Genomic DNA, 12646 nt, shown 5'->3' with positions numbered 1-12646 from the left:
CGCCGAAGGAAGTCCCCATCACCATATATTATTATAGGCAGAACTATGGTGCCTCTTAACAATATACTAAGAAAATACAAATCGGGAACAAGTTTACAAATACAGTTGAAAGAATGATCTACCTAGTGTATATAGACGTTTATTATGAAACGTTTCATAATAAACCAAAAGACACTAGAGACGCTAATAAACACAAGAATTTTCAGCCAGAATATCCAAATGGAATTTGGAAATGAAAAATAAACACTGCTAGTTATAAGAAATGGAAAACTGGAAGCAACGGAGCGTATGGAACCAAAGGGCAGAATAAATACACTGGGTGAAAATAACACTTGGGAGCTCTAGAAGCAAACACTATCAAATCAATAAAAATGAAAATGAAAATAGAAAAAGAATATTAAAGAACGGGAAAACTAGAAACTAAATTATTTAATAAAAAGATACACATAGTGTAACTAGTGAGATACTTTATACGATCCGTAAGCAAAGAAGAACTGAGGCATCTCGACCAGAACATCAAGAAACTTATGGCCATGCATTACATCTAAATCATGATTCTGACCTATTCTACGTGAAAAGGAAAGACGGAAAAAGAAGAATGGTAAGTATGAAAAAGTGTGTGAATGATACAAAAAGCATTAGAAACATACATAACGCAGAACACAAACGATTACTACCGAAGCAAGATACATCGTAAAAACAAATAGGATGAATTTCAGAGAAATAAAGGAAAGGACAGGAAATGAAATATGTAAAGTAAAACAGCTTCACTGCCGATTAATAAGGATGACAAAAGATAAACCCCACGAAAACACATGAACATGGCTACTAAAATGACACCTAAACAGAGAGAATGAATCGCTACTAACAGCTGCCCTAGATAACGCGAGCAAAGTATATCAAAGCCAAGATTAACAATATACAAGAAAACAACAAATACAGACTCTTTGGACAAATTGACGAAACACTAAATCATATAATAAGTGACTGCATCAAACTAGCCCCAAAAGAATATAAGAATAATTAACTGAGCCATCTCGACCAGAAAACCAGAAAACTTATGATCAGGCACAATGCATTGCATGAAAAAAAAGAAAGATGAAGGTAGAGGACTGGCTAATATCGAAAACCGTGTGAATGGTACAAAAAAGAAATGGAATACATAAAGCAGAACACTGAAAGGCTAATCATCGCAGCAAGGGACACTGAAAAACTGAACAAGACAGAGAACAAAAAGGCAAGGGATAAGACGAGAAAAGAAAAATGAAAAGGGAAACAACTACATGACGATTCATAGGGATGACAAAAAGAATGAGACACGAAAACACTTGGAAAAATTTGCTGCGAAGAATACATTCAAAAATAGAAAGTGAATCTCTATTAACAACCGCACAAAATAAGGCAACTACATCAAAATAAAGATCCACAAGGCATGAGAAAACGAGAGTCTGTGGATTAATAGGTGAAATGATAAACCATATAATAAATAAATGCAGCCAATTAACCTAAAAAGAATATAAGGAAAGGTGGTGGCATACAGTGGGAACTATGTAAACAACTTCATCTTGAACACATAGACAAACCGGTAGCAGTACTTGCAAGTATAAATCATAAAATCTAATGGGACAGAGATGTACACACAGATAAACCCATCCAAGAAAAGAAGATCATATGTCATAACAAGAGCGAAAATTCCTCTCAGATTGTAGATTTCATTGTTCCAGCAGAATTCAGAGTGAATATCAAGGAGATAGAGAAGCGAAGCAAATATACGAAATTGGCAAGAGAGCTGAAAGGCATATGAAAGACGAAGAAAATCAAGATAACGCCAATAATCGTAGAGGTACCTAGAAATAATCCCGAAAAACTTCGAAAAAAGAATGGGAGAAATTGGAATCACAGGATTGTTGAGAAGATCGAACATATAACAAAAATGAAAATTGCTCAAATATTAGGAAAAATCTTCCAGTTTCTATAAACTGCAACAAACGGATAAGAAAAAATAGAGTTACACCAAATGGAAACAAGAAAACTAAAACTGTATAAATAGTAAGTTACTCCCCATGACAAGCATCACGTCAAATAGTCAAGAAAAGTCAAGGGGGATGGAAAGACAGAGGAGAGAAAGCACTAATCAGACCTTTGGAAAATTATTGCCAAACAAATTCGAGTGAGGCCAGTGGTCATTATCAACGAAAAGTCAATCGGAAATGGCTGTTGCGATGATGCAAATTCATTTGCAGTGATTATCAGAAAGGGTCGAAAGTATTGGAAAGCTGGGGATCTTTGCCAATTAGATTCTAGGGAGCATCGGTTATTACTAGTGAGTAATCTTTAATGATGGCCTGTGCGAGAACTCCTAGTGAGTATATAATAATAATAATAATAATAATAATAATAATAATAATAATAAAAATAATAATAATGATTGAAAACTTGAAATGTGACTAGCACGAAGAGGCTAAACAAGAAACACGAAGATCTAAACCAAAAAATAGCAGAAAAAGAAGGAATAAAACGATATAAATATAAATCTGAACAATGCAAGCAAAACAGGACATTTGAAAACAATGAAAGCCAATTCTACCAAAACGTGAACGGAGGAAAAAACAAAAACGGAACGACTAAACCCAACTGAAACAAAACTCTATTGGAGTAAGATATGGGAAGAACAGAAAAGATCACAACAGAAATTCCGAATCGCTGAAATACATGAAGGAAGAGTTACAACAAATAGAAGAAGGAACAGTGAATGAAATCAGCAAAGAAACCACAAAGAAAACCATAGAAAAAAATGTCAAACTGGAGAGCACCAGGATACGGCAGAATACATGCATACTGGTTCAAAACATGTACAACTCTACGCGAAATACTAGCTCAAAACATGAAAAGATGTATACAGGAAACAAACGTACCAGCTTGGATGACAAAGGCAGACCTACTTTGATACAGAAGATACAGAGAAAGGAACCGTCCCCCCAGCAACTATAGGCTATCACGTGCGAAAATACTGACAGCACAACTGAGGGAACAAATCTACCACTCCCTGAATAATCGGGGATGCCAAAAAAGAAAAAGAGGAACACATGAGCTGCTGTATATAGACCAAACGATCCTAAAGGAGGTGAAAAGAAGAAGAAAGAACTTAGCCATGGCATTGATCGACTACAAAAAGGCGTACGACAGGATCCTTCAAGCATGGATAATAGAACGCCTAAAAATGTATAAAATACCAAGCACGATCATCAACGTAAATGAAAATGCGATGAGAAAATGGAGACTGGAACTGTCAGCTGATGAACAACACATACCAGAAATCAACATACAAAGAGGTATCTTCCAAGGAGATTCACTATCACGACAGAAGGCATAGAACTACCCAACCAAACGGAGATGAGGGCACTAGGGAAACAAGACGCCTATAGATAGATAGGAGTACTGGAAGCAGACACTATCAAAGCAAGAAGAATGAAAGAGAGAATTGGAAAGAAATGCCTCAGGTGAACAAGAAAACTTCTCGAAACCAAATTATATAGCAGAAACCTAATAAAAGGCATGAATATATGGGCAGTATCACTGTTACATGAAAGGGCTGTCCCCTTCTCATGTAAGTAAGAAGACACACTAGATAAGTTAATATGATATTAGGAAAAGGCTAGAATCGAACCTTGTAGGCAATTGTTAAAGATAATAGATAATTGTAATCTTAGAAACCCAGTTCATTATTAATTCTATTAGAAATAGTTAAATATTATTACTGTTGAAAAAAGAGTCGACTGTCCATTATTTTATAAATCTGGATATTAAATATGTCAGTTAAATGAATGCACAATGCGAGTTAAAATATATTGTTTAAACATAGATTAGATATTAAACAATTAAAATTGAGGATTCTTTGTTTGCCGAAAGTGTGTTGGTAAAGTCACGTGAAAATTAGTCATGTTTGAAAACCACACTTCTATACGCCATAAACAAAGAATATTTCTTGTTGTTTAGTTGGAGAGTGGAGGCCCCTTAGAGGCGAAAGGAGAAGAGTAGACCATGTAGTCGAAAAGGATTGGGTTCCTGACATCACCGATCGGCTGGTTGAATAATAAAGGAACTATCTATGTTTATAACTGTTTGTCTCGTGTCGTCATTCCTCACAACCAAAAAGGTAAATGTGTTTTAGCATCATCTTATAACAAATTTTGTATAACTCTTCAAAGTATTATGTGTCTTTCCCATAATCATCAATAATGTATATCCCAGAAATATTCCCACCATGTGTTATAAGAACTGTTGCATCATATATCTCCCAGTCCGTATTAATATGAAGTCCTCAAGAATCTTCCCAGTTCGATTTAAATGTCTCCCTCATTATCATCACAGAAGTCATGATGTACAAAGAACACCATCTTTATTCTTGTATTATGAGTTCCGTTATACATGTCCCGTTATGTGCCTCCATTCAATATGAACCCTTGCTACACAACATCACTAGTAAGATACTCTGGACCGTTCATAGATGAACGAAAGAAGAAATGAGACAACTCGATTAGAAGACCAGGAAACTCATGACCATGCACAACACACTACATACAAAAGACGATGTTGACCGACTCTACGTAAAAGGAAAGACAGTGGGAGGGAACTGGTTAATAAAGAAGACTGTGTGAATGACAGAAAAAAAGAACTAGAAAAAAACTTAATGCAAAATACTAAAAGAATAATCATAGCTGCGAGAGCCGCGGAAAAAAATAATAAAGAAAACAGAGAAACAAAGGATAAGACAAGAAAAGAAAAGTGAAAGAGGAACAACTACAGGGAAGATTCATAAGGATGACAAAAGATGAAAATAACGAAAACATTTGGACATGGATGAGAAAAGGACATACAAGACGAAAAACTGAATCCCTAATAACTGCAGTACAAGACAACTTGATAAAAACCAACCACATCAAAGCAAAGACCAACAAAACGCAAGTAAATAGCAAATGCAGACTGTGTGGACGAAGAAACGAGACGATAAACTATATAATAAATGAATGCAGCAAACTTGCCCAAAAGGAATACAAGAACAGACACGACCATATGGGAAGGGTAGTACACTGGGAATTATGCTACAACTGCATCTCGAACGCACAGACAAGTGGTACAAACATAAGCCGGCAACAGTACTTGAAAACGAGAATCACAAAGTTCTATGGGACATGAACATACAAACTGATAAACCCATCCAAGTAAGAAGACCGGATGTCGTAATAATTAACAAGAAAGAAAAATCTTGTCAAATCGTAGACTTTGCTGTTCCAGCTGACCACAGGGTAAATATCAAAGAAAAGGAGATACGGAGCAAATACACAGAACTAGCCAGAGAGCTGAAAGGGATATGGAAGATGAAGAAAATCAAAATAATGCCTATAATTGTAGGAGCACTAGGAACAATTCCCCAAAAACTTTGAAAAAAGAAGGGGAGACATTGGAATCAAAGGAATGACTGGAAAAATACAACGAAAAACAATCATGAAAACAGCCGAAATATTAAGAAAAATCCTTGAATGTGGAAACTAACACACAGGAGCAACAAGCGCGGGCCAGACAAACTGCTGCAAAGGCAAAACATGAAACACTACATGAAACCAAGCACACTGAAACCGCATATCTATAAGTTCTCTAACCCAACCCTACCTTCATAGCCACATCACTGCCCTTTAAAAAAAAAAAAAAGAAAAAAAAAAGAGCGAGACCAAATAACCAAGTAGAGTCAAGGAGGAAGGAAAGACCGATGAACTGACCAGACTTCAGCGGAATAAGTGCGAAGAGAACTGGGACCTTGGGGAGGCTTATTGCCACTCAAATTCCAGCAAAGACAATTAGCTGCTGCCAACAAGAAATCAATGGCAAGCAGCTGTTGTGATAATGCAAATTTATTTGCAAATGTTAGAGATGGAGAGTACTGGAAACCTGGGGAGACTTGTTGTCACTCAGCTTCCAGGGAACACCACAGGCTGTTTTCAGGGAAAGATCTCTGAAGACCCGTGTGAAAGCTCCTTGTGAGCCAATAATAATAATAATAATAATAATAATAATAATAATAATAATAATAATAATAATAATAATAACAATAATAATAATAATAATAATAATTATGATAACCATTGTTTAGGAAAACAAGACGCGTGTTTACATTGAATTAAAGATAAAGCTGGTGTGCTAATTGTGTTGCATAGTGGGTGTATAAAAAACATGAATTTGACATAGCGAGTGTGCAATGTACGTTTGTTATACGAGCAGCGCCATATTGTCTAGTGTGTATGTACATAAACTTATATGTCTCTTGAATGTATGTATAAAAGAAAACGACTGTTCCTTTTCGATGTGAGTCCGTGTGTATGTGTGCGCGTGTGCGTGTTACACATTCAAATAACAATCTAATGTAACATCACTTATATAAAAACATGACCGTTCCTGTAAACTTTTATAGTTTCCGCTTCTTACACCTATTCAACTGGAAAATAAACATACAATGAAACAGTTTACATAATATATGTATAAACGTCCTTGTCTGCGTGGCGAACAAATAAAAATAGGTCTACCTTCTTATATTGTGTACTTTGTTTTATCCGACCGTTGGCGGTTTGCGCTGGTCGAAACTCTGCAAGGAAGATTTTGCTTGCATACGAAGTAGTAGACGAGGACACCTTGTTTTATTATTTTCATTATTTATTTTATAGTTTCTTCGGTGAATTTTTCAGAGTTTGCAACTTCTCTCTATATTTCTACATTTTCTATATGCACCTTATACGCCTCCGTGGACGTAGGTCGTTGTAAGCGAACCTATCAATTCAAATTCCAATCTCCGAGTGACTGACTCAAAACTCTCCTGGTTTATGCGTGTATATATCAAAACTATTTCTGTTATCTCTTACGAGAGCACTTTACATAAAAAGGTCAATTCTGTTGTTTTTAAACATTTAAAATTTTGTTTACGTAAACATCCTAAGCTGGCTTTAAACTATTTGTAACATTTTATTTTGCTTGAACAAATTTCCATTCTATTATTGTTTCCAACTTTATGCCAAATATTTATTTGTTCGTTATAATTCTGTAATATTTTATTTTCTATTAACACTGCAAACATGGAAAGATGACATGAGTATAGCAGTCGTCAAACACGTGTGTACTGGACGTCGACTCAGTAAACTCTGCCTCGTTCTCATTGAAAAAACACCAGCGTGCTCTACTTGGATGGTAGCAGCAGGCTGGTAGAGGAGGAGTCAGTAAACAGGGTGACTAGGTGTAAGGAAGGGTTAAGGAGTATAAAATTATCTTTTACACTGCAGGAAAGAGGAAGGTTTAATATAGTGCTGAAGAGGATGGTAGTAGTGGTTTTGGTTTTGTGACCTAAATCTTTAGTCAGTACAGAGACATACTCTGCCAGTAGACGGAGTGCTCATATATATGTATATATGTATATTTTTCTTTTTATATTTATTTTTATTATTGTTATTAATAAATGCATTCATTGTCTTTTTTCCAGGTAACTCTCCTACTTGAAGTTCTCGTTTTTATCTTATGTTCCTGCACTTTTTCAGGGAGTAAAATGTCGTTTTTCTTTTAATTTTTGTTGGTTGTTGTATTTTTGCTTGTTTTCAATGTAAGGTTTCAAACGGTCTATTGAAACTTGTGTGCGCGCGTTTGGGTTAGTTTCTATAAGGAAATATTTCGGTGTTCGTTCGAGTAAAATGTAAGGACCTGAATAGGATGCTTCTAATGGTTTTCGAACGCGGTCTATTCTAATCCAAACTTTATCACAGATTTGAAGTTGATTTGGTACGTATGCTTTCTTTGTTGATTTTTCTGTGTTTGAAAAGTCTGTCAGATCAAATTTTGCCATAGTTTTGTGTAGTTCTCTTATAAAATTTTGTGTAATTGTTTCTGTATTTTCTGTACCAATCATTAGTTGCGGTAATACCATTTGTGTACCTGTGACCGCATAAAATGGGGGAAAAATTGGAGCAGTTTGGCATACTTAGAATTCCGAAGAGGACTATTAGTAGAGCTGAAATCCAAGATTCTTTTCAGGCCATTATAGCTGTTTTAATAGTTCTGTGGGCTCTTTTGGACAATTCAATGAATAGTTCGCTTTCAAATTGCGTGCTTCTGTCTGTTATGACATGTAGTAAGACACCAAATCGAGTAATCCACTTGTTAACAAAAGCTTCTGCCACAGTTTCTGCTGTAATATCTGCTATGGGTTGTGCTTCTATCCATCGACTGGTTCGATCTATACATGTTAAAACATACCGACATGGATTTGTATAATGGTCCAATTATATCAATGTGTACGGTATGGAATCTTGATGATGGTATTTCCAACGTTTGAATTGGTGATTTTGTATGTCTGTATATATTTGCTTGTTGACAAGATGTGCATGATGCACATAAATCTTTGATTGTTTAATCCATATGTGGCCAGTAAAATCTAGCCTTAATCATTTTGATAGATGATTTTATTCCAGGATGGGATACTGAATGTAAGCTGTCGAAGATAGATTTTCGTAATGTGCATGGTACAAAAGGTCTAGGGTATGACGTTGATGTATCACATAACACAAATTGATCTTTTCCAGATAATGTGAATTTCTTTAAGACTGGATAGGACTGTATTTCAATGTCTGTTTTCTGCGCATCTGCAAGTTCTGGGAGGTCGTACATATCTATTTGTACAACAAATGTTGGGCGAAATAAACAATCCGCAACAACATTTTGGTCACCCTTCACATGGGCAATATCTGAGATTAATGTTGTGGTAATGGCTAGTTGTCTTTGTTGCCTATCTGATTTTCAGGTTTTAGACTTTGAAATGCACCGCATATTGGTTTATGGTCTGTCAGAAGCAATACTTCGCGACTTTCTATTATGTGGCGAAAGTGTAATACAGCCAAATATGCTGCTAAAAGTTCACGGTCGAAAGTGGAATATCTCGTCTGTGTTGCTGTTGGACTTTTCGAGAAAAACTCTATCGTTACTGGGTTCCATCTATGACTTGATGTAAGGCAGCACCCACTGCATATTTGCTGCTGTCCGTGACCAGGTGATACTGTGTACAAGTTGGTTGAGGGTGGAGTAATTCTGTTAGGTTACCCAGTATTTTTGTCATAATAGAGAAGGCTTCTTTTTTCCGAGGTATTTAAGGTGATTAAACCTTTCGGTGTTAGTCTCATTCTCTCAGATAAGGTAAAGACTAATTTCGCAAATCCTGGTATAAATTTTCTATAAAATCCTACCATGCCAAGAAATCTGCGTAGGCTTTTTGCATCTTTAGGGCACGGAAAAGATTCTATTTCTTTAACTTTATTTGCAGTTGGTGTGATTCCTTTTGAGTTGATTCTAAATCCTAGGAAGTCAAGAGATGTCACATTGAAGATGGATTTGGAAAGTGATATTTTTTGGCTGTTGTTTTCTAAGATTTGAAAAACTGTGTCGATATCTTGTTTGTGGGATTGTTCGTTGTCACTGAAGATTAATATGTCGTCTATATAAATGAAAACACAGTCGATATCTCGGAAAATTTTGTCCATATATCTTTGAAACGTAGCCGCTGAGTTTTTTTTTTAGTCCAAACGGCATGTATTCATATTGATAGAGTGCCATCGGCGAGATTACGACAGTTTTGGGAATATCATCGGGTGCATCTTAATCTGATGATTTGCCGAAATCAAGTCAATGTTTGAAAATTGTTTATTAGCGAGTTTAGCCGTAAAGGAGTTTATATTGGGGATGGGGTATCTGTCACTTTTAGTGATGCTGTTTAAGGCACTGTAGTCTCCACAGCAGCGGTAACCTCCACTTTGTTTGGGTACCAGATGTAGTGGGCGTGACCACTCACTGTCTGAAGGGGTTATTACATCTTCGTTTATTAAACGTTTAAATTCCTCTTTCGTCGCTGCCAGCCTTTCACCAGACAGTTGTCTGGATTTAACGAAGACTGGGGAGTGGCTACCTGTGTCGATTCTGTGATAAACACCACAGTACTCACTGTTTTTGTTGGTGTGCGGAAAGATAATTTCTAGGTGTTTATCCAGGCTTTTTCTTATGAATACCGGCAGTTCTATTTCATTTATGACCACATTTACTGGTGCTGCAGAATTTAATAGTAACTTTTTTGGTGTTAGTAACTGGGTCGTAAATTGTTCTATTTTTGCAGTCTCTTGTAAGGCCAAATTTATTTAAGAAATCAAGTCCGAGGAGGGGATTTGTAACGTTTGCGATAACAAATGGCCGGGAAAATGACCTTCTCAAACTTGGTATCCCAATTTCAAGGTTAGCTTGGCCGTGGCATTCTATTTTCTCACCGTTGGCAGTGGTTAGTGATACTGGTGTTGGGTCCAATGTGACATCGTTTATCATCATCTATTATCGAGATATTTGCGCCCGTATCTACAATAAATTTCAATGTTTTTGTTCCTAGCCTTGCTTTGACTTGTAGTAGTGGCGAACTCAAGGGGACGGACATGGCTCGCGCTACTAGTTTTCCGAGTCACTTGGTGTGTGGGTTTGGTAGTATTTTTATGTTTCGCTTCCCTCGCCATTTGCACCAGGGTTTGCAGGTTCTGGCTTGCTCCGCGAAGTAAACATGTGCTCTGCATATCTTCGTTTTTTGTTCAGGGAAAAATGGTTTAACACCTATCGGTATCCGAACGTTTCTCTTGTTTTTGTCAGTATTCTGAGCGGTAAACGCTGTTGCATTTATATTATTCAACAAGGGCATTAGTTTGTCCGCTAGTTTTCCTAGTTGAGATGCGTTTAGCTCTTTCTGTGAGGCAATGACCGTGGAAATTGTTGCGGGTAAGGCTTGCAAAAATTTATGTAGAACAATCTCTTCGCCAATAACTATCCCTTTTGCAATAGACAGCATCTCTTGAAGATATGCGGAAGGAAGGTCAGTTATAGTGTTAGTTGACATTAGTTTGTCGAGCAATTCCGGCTTGGTCCTTTCGTGTGACTAAATCAAGGAGCATTTTAGTTCCTCATATTTCCTGCCTTCTAAAATATTTATCGGTATTTTAGCTACCTCCTCTGCAGACAGGGATGATATGACAGCATAAAATTTGGTTGTTGACGCTGTTATGTTGCGCAGGTGGAATTGGGCTTCCAGAATGGAAAACCAGTCATTTACTGCCGTTTCCATAAACTCAGGGATTTTAGGTTTATTTATTGCACACTGGATTCTTCCGTTTTCTTTCTTTCTTTCTTTGTTTTTGTTTTAAAAGTATATATATATATATACATATATATATATATACATATATATATATTTATATATATATATATATATATATATATCTTTTCTTTTCTTTTTTGTGTGTGGAGGAAAAGAAGGAGGGGGATATAGTATTGTTGTATTTACGTCGAAGGTTCTCTTTGAAACGTTTGCGACGTGAAATTGAGTAGTCACTTGTATTTTCCTGAAGATTCCGAAGTGTGTTTTATTTCTTTTCGGTCCGAGTCCAGTTTATGTTGTTCATTTCTTAATGCAAAGTTCTTTTGACGAGGTGAAGTGTTCTTTAGGCAGAGTCACCATTGTAATATTTGCTGTTATCTCATTTGAATAAGACACAACACAAATTATTTTATTTTCTGTTAACACTGCGAACATGGTAAGATGACATGAGTATAGCAGTCGTCAAAACACGTGTGTACTGGACGTCGACTCAGTGGACTCTGCCTCGTTCTCGTTGAAAAGGCTCCAACGTGCTCTACTTGGATGGTAGAAGCAGGCTGGCAGTCAGTAAGCAGGGTGACTAGGTGTAAGGAAGGGTTAAGGAGTGAGAATTATCTTTTACAATGCAGGAAAGAGGAAGGTTTAATATAGTGCTGAAGAGGATGGTAGTAGTGGTTTTAGTTTTGTGACCTAAATCTTTCGTCAGTACAATCATGTATATTTATCGCAAAATCTCTCTTTGTATTGTAAATATTTTACACTTGTTCTTAAATATTTCACTTATCGTAAATTCCCAATTTTAACTTTTTTAATATTATTTTTGGCTTAAGTATGCTAACTAGCTAATGTACTGAGTTCCTACATTCACATGGTCTTATTCGGCAACAATTGAAATATTTCCGAATAATTATTTTCATTTTTAAATCAACAATTTCATTTTTATTGATAAGGAATATTAAAAATAGAAATATACATTTAAATATTCTGTTGGAGTTTACTGTTAAAACAGAAGACTGGTTCTAGAAAGTATAAGTAGAAAGTACTTATAATCGTTTGTGTTCCCTAGAGTGTAGGTGATAATAACTCACCCTAAATTTCACTATACTTAAACTCTTCTAATAATAACTTTGCCAAGTAATTTTACGTTATTGTAAAAACCATTATTATTTCTTGTGGACAACAACCTTAATCTTTCTTGTTCTTGTTCTTGTTCTTGTTCTTGTTCTTGTTCTTGTTCTTCTTCTTCTTATTATTATTATTAATAATAATATTATTATTATTTGTACTCACTAAGAGTTCTTACAGTTCGACATAGGTCGTCAAAAAAGATTACTCACTAATAATTACTGGCGATGTTCTACGAAGTCTTGTTGCAAACAAATCTTTTTATTTTCACTTCGCCTCTTCTGATGAGCTTTGTAAATAACTTTTCTGTCA

The sequence above is a fragment of the Euprymna scolopes genome, chromosome 3 (assembly GCF_053919585.1).
Source record: "Euprymna scolopes isolate OS-2025 chromosome 3, ASM5391958v1, whole genome shotgun sequence".
NCBI classification, from domain to species: domain Eukaryota; kingdom Metazoa; phylum Mollusca; class Cephalopoda; order Sepiida; family Sepiolidae; genus Euprymna; species Euprymna scolopes.
This window is presented reverse-complemented; position numbering follows the sequence as displayed.